General features: G+C 37.1%; 1 protein-coding gene across 1 annotated transcript in view; it reads right to left on the reverse strand.

Moving 5' to 3' along the window:
* The window catches only part of CC1H2orf66 (chromosome C1 C2orf66 homolog), a 37,993-nt gene that overhangs the window by 11,886 nt on the left and 8,754 nt on the right, over nucleotides 1–17,353 (reverse strand). The gene's annotated exons all lie outside the window — the stretch shown is intronic.

Genomic DNA, 17,353 nt, shown 5'->3' on the forward strand with positions numbered 1-17,353 from the left:
CTCTGCTGACAGCTCAGAGCCTGGAGCCTGCTTCAGATTCTGTGTCTCCCTCTCTCTCTGCCCCTCCCCTGCTTGCACTCTGCTTGTCTCTCTCTTTCTCAAAGATTAAAAAAAATGTTAAATGCATATGTTTAAGAAGACAAAAAATCTTCCTCTGTTTGAAATGTTACAGTTGTTTTTACTTCCTTTTTTTTTTAAGTTTATTTATTTTGAGAGAGCACAAGAGCACAAGTATGTCAGCGCAGAGCCCAGCTCGGGGCTCAAACTTGCAAACAATGAGATATGACCTGAGCTGAAATCAAGAGCCAGACGCTTAACGAACAGCCACCTAAGCACCCCTGCTTTTATCTCTGAAAGACCAGAGTATGAGCCAATTCTAGGAGCCTGGATCAATAAAGGAAGGGGACAAAGGCCAAGTGGGGTGGCAATCCTTCCTTAAGAGCATTGCTCTTGCTGCCTGGCCTCAGGAACTCTGCTTTCATCAGGTGTTTCTTGTCACCTGCTGGGGCTTCAGCAGCAGCCTTCCCTTCTGCCATGGTCCCTCCTCTGGCCATCTTCCTCCCTGGCACCATCCTTCCTGAGAAACAAATGCTAGTCACAAAGGGCCAGCCAGCACATACTTTTCAATCCTACCCTAAGTTCAAGCTACTTCTCCTTTAAGATGAAGGAATGGAGGCAACAAAAGGTAAAAATCATGATAATGATGCTTGATCTGAAGCCAACTTGGAGAAACAGCAGGAAAGCAGATATCTAGATTCACACAGTGCCTGTGATATAAACCAAATTCTCTCAATCTGGATTTCCCTGTCATTCCAGGCCAGTATCTCCAAGGTCATAATAAAGGAGTAAAGGAATTTTCCTAAAATATAGAAAGCTAAACAATTCCTTAGGACTTTGCAAATAGCTTTTCTGTAGTCAGTCTGCTTTTGCAGCAGAGAGTCTGAAGTTGCTGGCAGTATCTTTGGCTTTGCAACTGACCCTGGAGCAGAGGCAACAGAAAAACAAGGTCACACTGATAAGTAAAAGCTTACAAGATCACAGCCGCCTTTAGTGGCTTCTTGATGCTCATAAGATAAACTCTAAGCTTTTGACCATTATGCAAAGGCCCTCAATATATCCCAATCCTACCATTCCAGCCATGTGATCTTTCCAGGGAACATCATCCATGCTTCTATTTCAGTGCCTTTGAACTTGGCTTTTGGTTCTGCTTGGAATGCCTTCTCTAAACCCTTGCATACCTATCCCTGACCTTCAAGATTCACCTCAAATGTTACTTCTTCTCAGAAAAAGAAACCACTTAGTCACTTCAACAGCTCTTACTTTGTTGAATTAGAATGAATAGATTTGCTTCCACATGTTTTACTGTTCCCAAGGCTAAGCTCCTTGAAGGAGGCACCAAGTCTTTTTTATCATAGCTTCTTCAGTCTTTATCACTGGCATAATGCCTGATATACAGTAGGCAAACATATCACAGATATTTATGGAATTAATAATTCTTTAGGTAAAACTGAAGCTTAGCTTGTTATAATGTTCTTTTGAAATTTAAGCTTTGTTACATTTCTATTTGTATTGTTAATCTAAAGTGTATAACTTGTCATATTTTAATGAAAAGAGAAGAGATAACTATAGCTGACCAATAGATATTTATTGATTTGACTTGAATATTCAAAGGACCAGTAAAGTATAACTTAATATTCAACCTACCTGTTGCAAAAAAAAAAAAAGGAAATATTGTTCTGGAGTTGAGACCACAATCCAAGGATGCATGCAACCACCAGAAGCTCAAAGAAGAAAGTAACTGATTCTTCCCTACAGTCTCCAGAGGAAGACTCCTCCGGAGGTGGAGGGCCTCCTCCAGGGCCTCCAGAGGTGTGGCCCTGTCCACACCTTGATTTTGGTTCACTGATACTGATTTCAGACTTCTTGCCTCCAGAACTGTGACAGCATAAATTTTTGTTGTTTTAGGCTACCTACGTCTAGCAGTCTGTGGCAGTAGCCACGGGAAAACTAATACAAGAGGTGTTAGGATGTCGGGCCAATCATGAAGGAGGAAGACCCAATAACTCACTATAACTGTGTTAGCTTCTCCTGAATACATTGAACATGGACAGACATAGAAGTTGGATCTAAATTCTTTATTCCCTTTTGAGAAAGGTGGAGCTTCTTGTCATCCAATTCACAATACAAAATAGATTTGGATTGAAAGGTCTATCAGGAACCTGAGTTTTATGTGAATAAAACTAGATGTTGTGGGTTGTTTTGTTTTTTTTTGTTTGTTTTTTTTTGTTTTTTTTTTTTTGATACAGAAGGAATGAAAATAAGGATCCATCTTAGACCATTAAATTAGATAAGACCCTATCCATGAGTCACATGATTTTGTAATGGACCACATATTTTAACCCATTAATAAAATTAGGTAAGTATTTGGAGGAAAAGCCATTCTTAAAATATTACCTAAATTTCCAGGCATATATTTCACATGATAAAGAGAGTAGTTTCAGAGAAGGGAAAAATAGAGGACAATTTAGATGAGCATATCTTTGGATGTTTTGGGGCATAATGGGCAAATGATTCTCTTCTTGGTGCTATTCATCAATTGTGAGCTCTGAAATAGAACCAGTGAACTGTTGTTCTATTTTTTAAAAATCAACAAACTCTCTTCCCTCCAAAAAAAACCCCAAACAGCTCCCCACCCCCCAAATGTTTAGTTCCTAGTATTCTGGGAGCTTTTTATTAGTACTCTAGATGCATAAGATATCATCCAGTTATTTTAAGCAAAATTGAATAGCAAAACTTTTCCTCCTCCCTTCAAACGTGCATTCATTGGGTAAGTCTGGCCCTGAGATAATCTACCCGAAATCTTGGCATCAGAGATGATTTCACCTTAATCCTCCCACAGTAATGTGCTCCCAAGTGGCAGTGAGGACATTCTAAGTTTCTGCTAAAATATTTCCTGATGACTTTAAAAAAAATTCCACTTGTAAAAATTGGGTTATTTGAGGTTCTATGAAAGAGTTACATAAGTATTTTACATATTCTGAGAACAATCCCATTATCAGAAGTGTTTCTCTGTCTGTGGTTTGCCTGTATATTTTCTTTCTTTTTCTGCTTCTTTTTTAAAGTTTATTTTTATTTATTTTGAGAGAGAGATAGAGAGCGAGCAGGGAGGGGAGGGACAGAGAGAGAGGGAGACACAATCCTAAGCAGGCTCCACACTGTCAGCACAGAGCCTGATACGGGGTTCGAATTCACCAACTGTGAGACCATGACCCAAGCCGAAATCAAGAGTCAGACACTTAACTGACTGAATCATCCAGGTGGTTCAGTATATTTTCTTAATGATATCTTTTGATGAGAAGACTTTAATTGTGATGAAGTATAATTTGCCAAATTTTAAATCATGTTGCTTTCTTTACTGTCTAAGCACCTTTGCTTTCTATCATGTCACAAACTATTCTTATATTTTCTTCTAGAAGCTTTTAAGTTTAGTTTTTACATTTATATTTATGATTCACCTCAGATTACTTTTGTGTGTGATGTGAGGAAGGATCCACATTTATTTTTTCCTCCCAGGTAACTGTCCATTTATTCTAGCACTATATGTTGAAAAGACTCTTTCCCCCCATTAGTGTTTTGGCACCTTCGCCAAAATCAATTGACAATAAAAATGTTCTGTTCCACTGTTGTATTCATCCTCTCCCCGACACCAAACTGCCTTGATTTGTGTAGATTTACAGTAAGTCTTGAAATCAAGTAGTGTGATTCTTTTTTAAAATTGTGGTGACTATTCAAAATTGTTTTTCCTTATAAATTTTAGAATCAGCTTGTAGATTAAAAAAAAAAAAAGCCTGCTGGTATTTTGATTGAGAATGCATTTAATCTACATATCATTTTGGAGGAAAATGACATCTTAAAAATAGCGAGTCTTCCAATCATTGAATACTATATTTCTCTTTATATTAGTGTTTTAAATTTTTCTCTAAGCAATATTTTGTAGCTGTTGGTGTAGAGGTCTCATACATATTTTAATTTATTCCTCTGTATCTTATTTTTGTGATATATAAATGGCATTTTATTAAAATTATTTTATAATTGCTTGATCCTTTTTTTTTTTAAGATTTTATTTTTTTTAAGTAATCTCTACACCCAACATGGGGCTTGAACTCACAACTCTGAGATCAAGAGTCACATGCTCTATTGACTGAGCCAGCCAGGTATCCCCAATGCTTTTAATGTATACAAATTTTTTTTTTTTTGTATATTGATTGACCTTGTATTCTGTTCTTGCTATATTAAGTTATTAGTCTTAGTAGTCCATTTGTACATTCCTGAGAACTTTTTATATATTGCTGGATTTGATTTGCTAGCATTTTGTTGAGGATGCTCACATCCATGTTAAAAAGGAATGCTGGTCGGTAATTTCTGTGTCATGCTTTGCTTTTAGGCTACAGTTGCCTCATAAAATGATTTGGAAAGTGGCATCTTCTCTTTCACTTTCTGCAAGAGCTGTACAACATTGGTGTTACTCAAAGTTCAATAGAATTGAAAGTTCAATATAATTTACCACTGAAATAATCTAGTCCTGGAGTATTCTTTGTGGGAAGTTTTAATTTCTTTAGTCAGGCTTATTAATATGCAACTTACATATTATTCTTAATAAACAGTTCCCTGAATTTTAACAAATGCTTATAGTTATGTAACCATCATCACAATCAAGATTTAGAACATCTCCCTCACTTCCTCAAATCCCCTCAAGCCCTTTTGGAGTCCCTGTAAGTTTTAATTTCTTTAGTCAGGCTTATTAATATGCAACTTACATATTATTCTTAATGAACAGTTCCCTGAATTTTAACAAATGCTTATAGTTTTGTAACCATCATCACAATCAAGATTTAGAACATCTCCCTCACTTCCTCAAATTCCCTCAAGCCCTTTTGGAGTCCCTGTAACCACTCATCTGCTTTGTTTGTAGTTTTCCTTTTTACTGACTGTCATAAAAGTAGAATCATCCAGTATGGGATCTTTCACTTACCATAATGTGTTTGACATTCGTCAATATTATTTCATGTATCAGCTGTTCACTTTCCCGTTTTTTGTGGGGGTGAAGTAATGGTCCATTTTAATGGGTGTGCCACAATTTTTCTACCCATGTCCCAGGTGACAGATAACCTTGCTTGCTTCCCATCTGGGGAAATTATTAACAAAGCTGGTATAAATATCTACTTACAGGTCTTCATATGGACATAGGTTTTCATTTCTTTTGAGCAAATATAGGAATGGTATTTCTGGTTCATATGGTAAATGCATGTTTAACTTTATCAGAAATTGCCAAACTTTGTACAAAATGACATAACATTTTGCATTCCCACCAGCAGTGCGTAAGAATTCTAGCTATTTCAAATCCTCACTAGCACTTGGTATTGCCAGTTTTTGAAACTTTCTATTTTAGGTATTGTAGTTATCATTTGCATTTACTCCATGACTATGTTGAGCATCTTTTCTTTCTTTAATTTTTATTTTTTATTTTATGTATTTTTTTAGAGAGGGGGGACAGGCAGAGGGAGAGAGAGAGACTCTTAGGCAAGCTCCACACCCAGTGCAAAGCCTGACATGGAGCTAGATCCCACAAATCTTGAGATTATGACCTGAGCCAAAATCAAGAGTTGGACAATTAACCGAATGAGCCACCCAGGTGCCCCATCTTTTCATGTGCTTACTTTGCCATCCATATATCTTCTCTGTGAGATCTACTTACGTATTTTGCTAATTTTACAAGACCAATGCTCTGACCCCTGAGCGATGCAGTCTTGTATTTTGTTAATTATAAATTGGTTTATTTTCTTATTGCTATACTTTGAGAGTTCCTTATACATTTTGGATGCGAGTTGTTTATCAGGTATGTGTTTGTTTTCTTCGCACTTGTGAATTATCTTCTCATTTTCTTAACATGATATTTTGAAGAACAGAAGTTGTTATTTTTGGTGAAGTCCAATTTATCAAGTTTTTCTTTATGCTTTGGGCTTTTAAAATATTTTTAAATTTCTATTTTAACTTCTCCACTAGCATCTTAGCTGTACCTATTTGGATTATTATTTCAGTGGTTGCTTTTGGGATTAAAATGTATAATCTTACACATATGGATAGCCACAGATAATCATCCATTAGAATTAGCTAGGGTAATTGATAAAAGAAAAACTGTTTTCAATTATTTCTATTTTTTTAAAACTAAATTTATTTTTTTAAGTTTTTATTTAAATCCCACTTAATAAACAGTGTTGTATGTTTCAGGTGTACAATATAGTGATTCATCACTTCTATACAACACTCAGTGATCATCACAAGGCCACTCCTTAATCCCCATCACCTATTTCACCCATCTCCCCACCCAATTCTCCTCTGGTAACTGTCAGTTTTTTTCCAGTTAAGAGTCTGTTTTGTGGTTTGCCTCTCGCGCTCTCTTTTTCCCTTTTGCTCGTTTGTTTTGTTTCTTAAATTCCACATAAGCAAAAAGACAGTATTTGCCTTTCTCTGGCTGACTTACTTCACATAGCATAATGCACTCTAGCTCCAAACATGTTGCAAATGGCAAGATTTCATTTTTTCATGGCTGAGTAATATTCCATTGTGTATATATACCTAAATAAATTACTCAGAAATAAATTTAAAAAATAACTTCTGAGTTTTTCTAAATATATTAATCTACTAGTGAATATAATATTTAGACCATAATTATTTTTTATTATATTAAACGCCAACATATACAAAGGTAAAGAGAATAGAATAATGCAAACCCATGTTACTTATCACTCAGCTTCAACACTTATCAACACATAGGCAATTTGTTATGAACATAATTGTTTTTTATTAAATTAGGTTTTTGAGGTATCTTGGGTCATTGTTACTATTGTTTATTAAAAAACATTGAGCAGGGGTGCCTGGGTGGCTCAGCTGGTTAAGCGACCGACTTTGGCTCAGGTCATGATCTCACAGTCCGTAAATTCAAGCCCCACATCAGGCTCTGTGCTGATAGCGCAGAGCCTGGAGCCTGCTTCAGATTCTGTGTCTCCCTCTCTCTCTGCCCCTCCCCCACTCATGCTCTGTCTCTCTCTGTCTCAGAAATAAACATTAAAAAAAAACTTAAAAAAATATTGAGCAAATTTCCACGATGTAAAATATGCATTGCTAAGTGTGGGAATACAAAGAGGTGGCATATGGAACGAGATAAAATTCCTGCCTTCTAGGATCAGACAATCTACTTGGAGAAATACTATGGTGTGGTAGAAAGGGTTTCAGAACCAAATTTAACATGCTCAAAACTGAGCTCTGCCATTCCCTGGCAAATTATCTCATCACTCTGCACCTCAATTTCCTCATTTGTTTAGTAATCTTACTTTGCAGCTGTCATAAAAATTAGAAATGATACATATAAAGTTGGGAGCACAGCACCTGACATGTAGACATGTCAAATAAATGTCACTATCAAGAGCTGCACAGAAAAAGCACACAACACCTAATGTGATGACTCTCACAGGGTATGGAACTATGACAGTAAGAGCTGGAAGTAGGGACAAGTAGATTAGTTCTGACTGTAGCAGTTGATGATTTTTGTGAAGAAAAATTTGACAACAGAGTTGTGGGAAGGTATAAAATTTTTTTAGTGTTTATTTTTGAGAGAGAGAGAGCACGAGCAGGGGAGGGGCAGAGAGAGGGAGACACAGAATCCGAAGCAGGCTCCAGGCTCTGTAGCACAGAGCCTGACATGGGGCTTGAACTCATGAATTGCAAAATCATGACCTGAGCCAAAGTCTGGCACTTAACTGATTGAGCCACCCAGGGTCCCCGTGGGAAGGAAGTTCTTAAGCAAAGGCAGAAAAGTAGCAAAAGGCAGCAGATACTTAAAGAAGATACAGTAGCCCACTTTGCTTGTGTGGCAGATCCTACTTGTTGCTTCCTTTTATCCCTTTTGCTACGGACTGAATTGTGTTCCCCCGAAATTCATATGTTGAATCCCTAATCTCCAATACGCCAGCACATTGATTTTGGACTTTCCAGCCTCCATAACTTGTTTTAGGCACCCAGTCTGTGGTATTCAGTCATCGTAGCCAAACAGACTAACACATCTTTCTTCTTAGACGTATTTGTTTGGGGAGGCAACATAGCCAACTTAAAACTTGTTTCCAGTCTCCCTTGTATTCCTTAGTGGCCATGTGATATCATTCTGGCCAGTGAGCTGTAGACAGAAGTCTCTGAGGTGGAAAAGGGATGAGAGAGAGAGAATCTTTTATAAATAAAAGCAGAGCTCCTTTTGTTCTTTTCCCCTCCTTCCTCTTCAAATGGAAATATCATGTAGCCACCATTTTGTCAAGAAAGCCACACATTAAGGATGGAGAACTGATGGGCTACAAGGAGCTTTAGCTCTTGATGACTTCAGGGAGACTTATCCTCAACTTTCTACTTGAAGCAACTGTTTGTCAGATTTTCTGTTTCTTGCAAACTAATCCTAACTCAAACAGTTTGTGTGGGGAGGAGATGGGTGTCTGGAAAATGGTAGAAGGACTGGAAATGTAGATTGGTCAAGCGGTCAAAAGAAGGAGTTTGTACTGTATCTTAAAGAACATAGCGGGAAGAATAAAAGGTTTTACACAAGAGTGATAATACTAATTTGCTGTTTAATAAAAGATGAATGGCAAAATAACATGCAGGTTAGAAGTAAAGTGTATGAGACAAGGAGAGAGATCATTTATGAACCTGCTGTAAAATGTGGAATGCTGGTAATGACAGTCGGAACGACAGTGGGAGCCACAAAGGAGTGTACCAATATAAGGGTGACCCTAAAGTGGTGGATTGATTAGGGCTTAGTAACTGATTGCACATGGTAAGCAATGGAGAAATTATTGCACATAGTAAACAAGAAATCAAAATAAGTGGGTTTTCAATTTGTGTAAATTGGGAAGATTTAACAGAAATTTGGAAACTAAAGAGTTGCTAATTAGGGAGGGAAAGAAGTTGTAAGGCTAAATTTCAACAGTGAGTTGAAACGGATTTGTTTAGAGAAGCTAGAGATTGGAGAACTAGGAAGAAATCACTGATCATTTCTCTAGCACCCACTAGGTGTCAGGTACATTTGCCTATTATCTCACTTAGTCCTCACGCCAGGTTTGTAAAATATTACTAGCCATAATTTAGGGATGAATATTTAGTCTCAGGGAGGCTAAATATACTGCCATTGACTCAGAGTTACTTAGATATGGAGTTGAGGGGGAAAGTGTCTGACTTGGTGAATCATCCATCAAAAAAATGTCAGACTCACAGAGTTAGAGGAAATCTCTAAGGAAAAGTATAGGAAGAGTAACAAAGAAGGCTGGGGAAGGCACTTGGGTGGCTCAAACAGTTCAGTGTCCGATTCTTGGTTTTGGCGTAGGTCATGATCTTAACAGGTGTGAGATTGAGCCCAGAATCAGGTTCCACAGTGGGCACGAAGCCTGCTTGGGATTCTCTCTCTCCCTCTCTCTCTGACCCCTCCCCTTCACTTGTGCTCTCTTTCTCTCAAAATAAATCGGTAAACTTAAAAAAAGAAAAAAAGGCTGGGGTAAGATCATTGGAAACTTTTGTCTCTAAGGCAAGAGGAATCACTAGTAAGGTCAGGAAAGATTCTGAGAGTAGGAAGTGAGGATTAATACGCATTGCACGTCTTCAGTGGAAAGAACTCTATTTCTTAGATAGACAATCTGCTTTGAATTCTATGATGGGTAAATGGTCTCCTCTGATACTAGATCCTTTCCTGTAATGTGGGGATAATCATCTTCCCTCTAAGGAAATGAAATGAGAAGCTAAATGTGAATGTGTCTGGCATGGATTCTGGTACAACAGGTACTCAATGAGTATCTGCTAAATTATAGGTGACAAAGCAGTCTGTAACAAACCCCACAATACAGTGTGGAATGTTTTTAGTAAAAAAAAAAAATCACTTATTTCCTTTAATTTTCCTATAATTTCTTCTCTTTTAAAGTTCAATTACATCATATATTTCTGATTAAGGATTCCAGTTAGTTGTATTCTGGCACCTGAAGAACTTACTGCCTTATAGTCTCACTGGGACAATGGGCTTCTTTCTTTAAAAAGTTAACTTAAAACTGTATGGTACTGGAACAAGATGAAGAAAGAACAAAATGGCAATTCAAAAAATCCACTCTCCACTCCCTCCCTTGTAGTTATGGTACCTAAGATCTTGTAGATAATGAAAATTAAGATAGGCCGCTGGCTGGCAGCATCTTACATTTTAATTGTTAGTGGTTCTTCGCATCATGTGAGTCTGGCAAGGTCCCAGGTTAAACGTAACACAAAGAGAAGCTTGCCTACCACATCTAATTCGTTGCTAACCCCTAAAAAGTCCACCACTTTATGATCATCCTACACTGGTGCACTCTCCTTTCTGGCTACTACCCCAGTTTAGACCACTATTAGTAGCATTCCAGAAGTTTTTAACTTTAATATTTTTTATTATGTAATTTCTACATCCAACGTGGGGCTTCAGCTCACGACCCCAATATCAAGAGCCGTATGCTCTACCCACTGAGCCAGCCAGGTGCCCCGCTAGCATTCCAAATTTTATAGTGGCCTCATAAACGATCTCCCTCTCCTTGCCTCATCCATTTCCCTTCTATCCTGCATACTATATTTACCATGAATCTTTTTTTTTAAATAAAGATTCTTATAAGCTTCAGTATTAGAAGACCTCCTCAATGCTGGCTCCACCAGTTTCCTTCCTGCCTACTGTACCCAACAGAGCACCACTGGAGGATTATATGTCATGACACTTAAGTTGTCCTACTCAATTCATCTGGACATTAAGTGTGCCTAAAAGTAATGCCAGGAGTGAGTGAGGCATTATTTCCATACCCCGCTAAGACTATTAAGGCAACAATGCTTCATGAATATTTCCATGTTTCAACATAATTTGGCTTCCTGAGCAAAAGAAACAGACACGCTATAAAGATAATGTCTCCTTTCCCCAGAAATATCTACTCTTCAGTGCTCCATTTCTCCTTGCCTCCTGTTTGGTATAGCCACATGTTTACATTTTATGGGGAGATAAAACCTGAAGCAATTTGTTTACATTCCAGAATTGTAAAACATTTGGAAGCAAAGACTTTTCTCTCAGGAGGGGAAAGGAGGCAGTGTGTAGCTTATATAAACTTCCAGATTCCTAATTTCAGGGTTCATCTCCCTGGTTCAAAACAAAACAAAACAAAAATCAAAACAAAACAAAACAAAACAAAAAAACCCTTTTGCACGTACAGCGTTAACCTGGCTCTCCTCACATTGCCCTGAAGGAGAAAGAATGGGGCAAGGGGAACCAATGTGTATACTGCTTTAAGTAAGAATAGTCTGTTCCTGATCCAGAAATCTCATTTTTGCTTTCATGAGAACATAAATATAGATATTAAAACTTACCAAAGACAACCTCAAAGGGTTACGAAATATATTCTAAACTAAGTTTCTCCAAAGGGGGTTGTGTGCATTAAGTGGTGTGCAAGACAACCCAGTGGAATGTGAGAGGAAAACCAAATTCATTTTCAGGTTTTTAATCTAACAGATTAATATAGGGACATTTTATACAAGGATTGCTAACAATGGCTTCACAAACTTTATCAGAGCAAATTATAGAAAGCGTGTGGGATATGTGCTGGGAGAAGACGAGGAATTCTACAGCACGGGTGAAGGTGACAGGGCACATTACTAGTTGTTTAATTTCTTCATTCACTTCAAATATTTTATAACATTGCAGTATATGTGAGCCAGTTAAAGGATTCATGGATTATGTTATTAAATACTTATCATGGTATCTGCTTTTAACTATCACAAATAAGGAGCTTAAAAACACTCCTTATAAGAGATTACTACTTACAACAAAAAGTTGAAGATGATACCAGAATGTGAACACAAACCAACAAAAGAAAATATCAGTGCTAACATTTCTACCCTCTTATCAGGCTTATTAGGAATTAAAACCAATAATAAGACTTGACAAAAAGTTACTCCTTTCTACAAAAGACACCATACAGTCAAGACAATCTTGAGAAAGAACAAAGCTGGAGTTATCACATGCCTGGATTTCAAACTCTACTATAAAGCTATAGTAATCAAAACAGTATGGTACTGGCACAAAAACAGACATGATAGATTAATGAACAGAATACAAAGCCCCCAAATAAACCCATGCTTATATGGTTAATCTATGACAAAGAGGGCAAGAACATACGATGGGGAAAACCAGACAGCTCCACGCAAAAGAATGAAATCTGACCACTTTCTTATACCACATACAATAATAAGCTCAAATGAATTGAAGACTTAAATGTGAGATCTGAAACCATGAAATTCCTTGAAGAAAATAGAGTAGTAAACTCTCCGACATCAGTCTTAAAAATATTTTCTTGGATTTGTCTCCTCAGGCAAGGACCACAAAGACAAAAATAAACAAATGGAACTACCTTTTGCACAGTGAAGTAAAGTATCAACCAAATGAAAAGGCAACCTACTGAATGGGAGGAGATGCTTGTAAATGACATATTCAACAAGGAGTTAACATCCAAAATATTTAAAGACCTCATACAACTCAGTATCAAAAAACAATCCAACTAAGAAGTGGGAAGTGGACCTGAATAGACATTTTTTCCAAAGAAGACATACAGATTGCCAACAGGTACATAAAGATGGTCAATACCACTAACCATCAGGAAAATGTAAATTAAAACCACAATGAGATATCACCTCATACCTGTCAGACTGGTTATTATCAAAAGACAAGAAGTAAGTATTGGTAAGGATATGGAGTAAATGGAACCTTTCTGCATTTTTGGTAGGAATGCAAATTGGTTCATTCATTATATAAGATAGTATGGAGATTCCTAAAAAAAAATTAAAAATAGAACTGCCATATGATCCAGCAATTCCACTTCTAGATATTAAAAAAAAAAACCACTCATTTGAAAAAAAGTATGCACCCCTATGTTCATTACTTACAATAGCCAGGATATGGAAGCAGCCTAAATGTACATTGATAGATGAATGCATAAAGGAGATGTGATATATACACATATGCATATTTGAGAATATTAGCCATAAAAAAGAATGGTATCTTGCTATTTGTGACAATATGGATGGAACTGAAGGATATCATGTTAAATAAGTCAGAAAAAGACAAACGCACATACACACAAGGGAATATTACTCAGCCATAAAAAGAATGAAATCTTGCCATTTGTGACAACATGGAAGGACCTAGAGGGCATTATGTTGAATAAAGTAAGTCAGAGAAAGCCAAATACCCTATGATTTCATTTATATATGGAATCTAAAAACAAACAAACAAACACACACACAAAAAACCCAAAAACCCAAATGAACAAAACAGAAAGAGATTCATATACAGAGAACAAACTGATGGTTGCCAGTGGGGAGAGGGGTGGGAGGATGGCCGAAATAGGTGAAGATTAAGAGATATAACCTTACTGTTATAAAATAAGACATAAGGATGTAATATACAACACAGTGGATATAGTCAATAATATTGTAAAAAATTTGTATGGTGACAGATGGTAATTAGACTTACTGTGGTGACCATTTCATAATGCACAGAAGTATTAAATCATGACCTTGTACACCTGATACTAATATCATGTACAACAAAAAATTACTTTTCATTTAAAATTATCAAGGTTTAGGAGCACTTGGGTGGCTCAGCTGGTTAAACGTCCAGCTTAGACTCAGGTCATGGTCTTGTAGTTCATGGGTTCGATCCCTGCATCGGGCTCTTTGTTGAAGTGTGGGGCTTAGAGCCTGCCTCGGATTCTGTCTCCTTCTCTCTCTGCCCCTCCTCCTGCTCGCCCTCTGTCTCTCTCTCTCAAAAATAAATTAAAAAATTAAAAAATTACTTTAATCAAGGTTTGAAAAAATCAACTTATATTGACTGTTGCCATGAATATATTTTCTGCCTTGAGATATTAGCTATTGATATTATAAATCTTTAAGTAGCAATACATTAAAAAATGTCATTCTAAATTTTCTATTTACATATTAGTATAGTATTTTGGCAGGGGAAGTTCAAAAATTTTTAATATCAGTGTTTAATCAAAGTTTGGAGATCATTGTCTAAAACAACCACATTTCCTTTTACAGTACTCTGTGGATCTGTGATTTATAACTAATTTTTTTTATTAATTCCACTTAAATATTTGTTAGAACAAAGATTTTTTTTAAGTGTTTATTTATTTTGAGAGCGAGCATGTGTGCAGGAGGGAGGGGCAAAGAGAGGGGGAGAGAGAATTCTGAGCAGGCTCTGCACAGCCCAATGTGGGTCTCAATCTCACCAACTGTGAGATCACGACCTGAGCCAAAATCAAGAGTCCAATGCCCAACCAGCTGAGCCACTCAGGTGCCCCAGTTACAACAAAGATTTTTAAATGCAGTGAATGCTACACATTCCTATTTTAAAATTCAATTAGATTGTATAGTTTTTTTTTCTAAAAGGCGTAAACCAAGTTTCTTTCTTTTCAAACGTATGTTTGTTTATTTATTTTGAAAGAGAGAGAGAAAGAGAGTGAGCATGTGAGCACAGGAGGGGCAGAAAGAGGAGAGAGAGCCTGGAGCCTGCTTTGGATTCTGTCTCCCTCTCTCTGCCCCTCCCCCACGCACTCTCTCAAGAATGAATAAACAAACAAAAAGAACTATGGGGCATCTGGGTGGCTCAGTCTGTTGAATGTCTGACTTCGGCTCAGGTCATGGTCTCCTGGTTCATGAGTTCGAGCCCTGCCTCAGGCTCTGTGCAGACAGCTTGGAGCCTGGAGCCTTTTTTGGATTCTGTGTCTCCCTCTCTTCTCTGCCCCTCCCCTGCTCATACACTGTCTCTCTCTCAAAAATGAACATTGAACTTATTTATTTACATTTATTTATTGTTGAGAGACAGAGCATGAGCAAGGGAGGAGCAGAGAGAGAAGGAGACAGAATCTGAAGCAGGCTTCAGGCTCTGAGCTGTCAGCAGAGCCAGACGCAGGGCTCGAATCCATGAATCACGAGATCATGACCTGACCCAAACTCAGACACTTAACCGACTGAGCCACCCAGGTGCCCCTGAACTTTTCTTTTTAAATAAAAAAAAGAACTATGGAATCAAATATTACTTAAGTATAGCAATTATGAAAAAGACTTTTGTTCCTTGATATGCATGCTAGGCAGACTTCTAAAATGGCCCCAAGATTCTCATCTATTAGTGCACCCGTCTTCTATCATCCATGCCCCTTGAGTGTGGATGGAACTTGTTGAGTATGATGGGAATAGGAGTATGTTATCTTATGTGGCAAATGGGATTCTGCAGATGTAAGGTTGGTCTCTAGTGAATCAAAAGGGAAATTACCGCAATGGATCTGAGCTACTCACATGAGCCCTCTCCATCTGGGTCTAAAGGTCAGAGAGAAAGTTGAAGACACTCAAAATGTTAAAGTAATTCTACTCATCTTGAAGGTGCAAATTGCCATTTTGTGAAGGGCCACATAGCAGGCAGACTGGGGAGCTCAGAAAACAGCACTCTGTCAACAGCCAGCAAAAAAAGAGGAACCTTAGCCCTAACAACCTGAATATACCAGATAGGATAACTTGGATAGTCCCAGCTGATACCATGGTTTCAGAAGTTTGATTCTGAGCAGAAAACCCAGGTAGTCTGTACTCAGACTTCTGACCTAGATAATTGTGTGCAAACAGGTGTTGTTGAAAGCCATTAAATTTTTCACTGCTATGCAGCAGTGAAAGGGAGTGAAGATGAAGTGGTTATTCAAAAAAGGGAGAAAAACTAGTGGGAATGATTTATGAAGCTTTCATTTTGTATACTCCAGTGGCCTCTACATTTGGTGGTTTAAAGATAATCCTTTAAAGGCCCAAGGGAAACTATTAAAACTTCTAGCTGTATATTTTTCATTTTTAAAAATTTACTTTTCAGGGTTTATTTAGTAATAACATATACAACGTTAATACGTGCAGATGATTTGTAAATGTTGATATATGCAGAGATGCTGATTATAAGAGTTTAGAAAACACTCTTCTCATCAGAGGGAGAGTGTACCACTTGTCCCTCAAAAGATGTCCTGCCTCATTTTTAACTCCTCTCATCCATTCTTAGTGAAGTTTAAGTCTATACTAAACTCTCAAATTATGTAGTGTCTCTTTTGGCATCTTATAATCCTAAGGACAGTCTTTCTAGATGCTTCTAGGAGCCCTAGCAAGTTAATTTTATTGACTAGAGCAAAGTTTAAGAATTACTATTTGGAACACAAAACAGAACCCCAGGTTTCTTCCCTATAGATCAAATTTAGTAGTGTTAGGGTGACCTGGGAATCTGTTTACAAACTGTTTAGATCATTCTCATTTTCATGTAATTTGAGAAAATGGTCACTTAAGAACATATATCAAGTTAGCATAAGAAAAGCTGAAAGCATGATCTTTGTGAGAAACCTGTATTTGGGAGAGATTGTAACTGTTCAATTCCTTAAAAATGGAACATGAACCATGAGATGTCCATACAAATGCTACAAAATACCAACTTGGGAAATCTTAGAATTTATCTGGCTTCCAATATTTACCTGTAATGTGTCATTATGTGCCATGCATAGGCCTTCAAATTTCTGAAATCCAGATGTGCTGTAAAGAAGTAATCTTGAAGGATTTTCTCCTGAGATGGTATTGTGGAGTATGTGAACTGGCAAACAATCTCTGCACCACATGCCCTTGTTCACCAAATTTATTGTTGAACATTCAAAACACCAGATTATGACAGATTTAAAAAGAAAGCACCAAAAATTGCTACACATTAATACCTGAGGAAAGACCGAAGGCAAATATTCATTAAACTCCACACCATAATGCCAAAACACACATGAAAACATACACAACACTCTACAGAGTATAATAAATAGCACTTTTTGTGAATTACAACCAGTTAAATGTAATAATGTTACTTATTATCATTTTAAAAATACACACAAAATCACATTTGTGTATTTCATACACCATATATTATACAAAGCACTGGAGAAGATCAGGCATGCTTAAAAGGAAAAATCTGCAAGGTAACAATCATTTTCCAGTATATGCCATAGGACAAATTCCTTTGCACTAAGTATTGTTACTATACACTGGATTTTCTGGACAAAAGTATCAATTTGCAAATAAAATATTACTGAGTCTATCTCAGTATAATACATAGTTTGTCCTTTATAAATTTTTAACTATACTATAAACACAGATGCAGGTTGACAGCCATGTATTTTATTACATTTCCTTGGCAAACTACTTTCACCTC

Source organism: Panthera tigris, chromosome C1, assembly GCF_018350195.1.
Source record: "Panthera tigris isolate Pti1 chromosome C1, P.tigris_Pti1_mat1.1, whole genome shotgun sequence".
Classification (NCBI taxonomy): Eukaryota; Metazoa; Chordata; class Mammalia; order Carnivora; family Felidae; genus Panthera; species Panthera tigris.